The sequence below is a fragment of the Pinus tabuliformis genome, chromosome 1_1 (genome assembly GCF_031772625.1).
Source record: "Pinus tabuliformis cultivar Carrire ecotype Pingquan chromosome 1_1, CPIR1, whole genome shotgun sequence".
Classification (NCBI taxonomy): Eukaryota; Viridiplantae; Streptophyta; class Pinopsida; order Pinales; family Pinaceae; genus Pinus; species Pinus tabuliformis.
This window is the reverse complement of record NC_142297.1, coordinates 135,687,003-135,688,498: the sequence shown is the minus strand read 5'-3', so window position 1 is coordinate 135,688,498 and position 1,496 is coordinate 135,687,003.

The window sequence follows — 1,496 nt, the reverse complement described above, 5'->3', positions numbered from 1 at the left end:
AAAAGAGTACTCTCTTGGGATTACTAGGTCATTAGTCTGGTTTTCCTTGAATAATAGTGATGAGCCAGAGTGAATTAACAGATAGCTGCTTTGACAGGAAAGTTATTATAATTTTTTTCACTGTTAAAAATATACAACTTTACCTTAAAATTAATTTTTTTCTTACTCTAAACTATGTGGAACCGTTAACTAAGCCTTTTTTAATTTACCTTAATAATATAAATAGGTTTGAATATTAGATTTACTAAATTTTGCATAATGTTATGGTCGCATATTATATGATTTTATTTAAATTATACCTGAGATGTTAGGTTTGTTTTAAAAATGTTATTTTATTTAAATACTCAGCTACCTGCAGCTAAAAGATTTGAAGGCTTTAAAAATATCACCTTTTTTCAAATAATGATAAACTATAATATTGAAGAGTTAGTAAAACTATCTAATTTCTATTTACATAATTATAAATTGAATGAAACAATTATTATTTTTATTGGCAATTTTTACTAATTTAAAAATATCATGTTTTTTCAAATAATGATAAACCATAATGTTGGAGAGTTAACATATCAATGGTATGTTCAAACTACTTAACTTCTATATCTATTTACATATTTACGAATTGAACGGAAGAATTATTATCATTATTGGCAATGTTACATTCTCAAATGTGATAAATGAATATATGTTATTGTTTGAAATTAAAGTAGCTTTGAAACATCAAGGATTCACAAAAGAATAAGTCAAATATGGGTTCCCAATTCAAAGGTTGTTTATATATATTACTGCTTGAAATTTACTTAGCATTGAAACAACAAGGGTTCAGAAAAGAATAAGTCAAGTATGGGTTCACAATTCAAAGGTTCTTTATATATTACTGTTTGAAATTAACGTAGCTTTGAAACAACAAGGATTCACAAAAGAATAAGTCAAATATGGGCTCACAATTTAAAGGTTGTTTATTTTGATTAAATTGTTTTCTTTATAGATGTCTTTAATGTTCAAATTTGCAATTATGAAAGGTGAACGAAGGAGAAGGTCAATTGAATCAATGTCACAAACTTCACAACAAAATAAAAAAAGATTATTTTACTATTTTTTTTACAAATTGACCCAATTATATCATGTGAATCAAAATATGAAATTGAAACAAAAATCAAGTTATTTAAAAATAGAAAATAAAAATATGAATCCCTTCACGTTAATTTATTATTTTAAAAATAAACTTTTTTTAATGACAGTGTGGCAAAAAACACTTTATTAAAATATGCTATCAAACAAATCCTTTTATTTTTTTATTTTAAGACTAGTGTATTTTTTATGACAATGTGAGAAAAAGCACTTTATTAAAATATGCAATCAAAGAAATCCTTTTAGCAAGGAACTGGCCAATACTCTATTGATATGTTAAGAAACTAAAATAAAATTGAGATATATGGTAACGCTAAAAGTTGCAAGGTATTCAATATTTTTTATAAACATTTTTTATTATTATATTT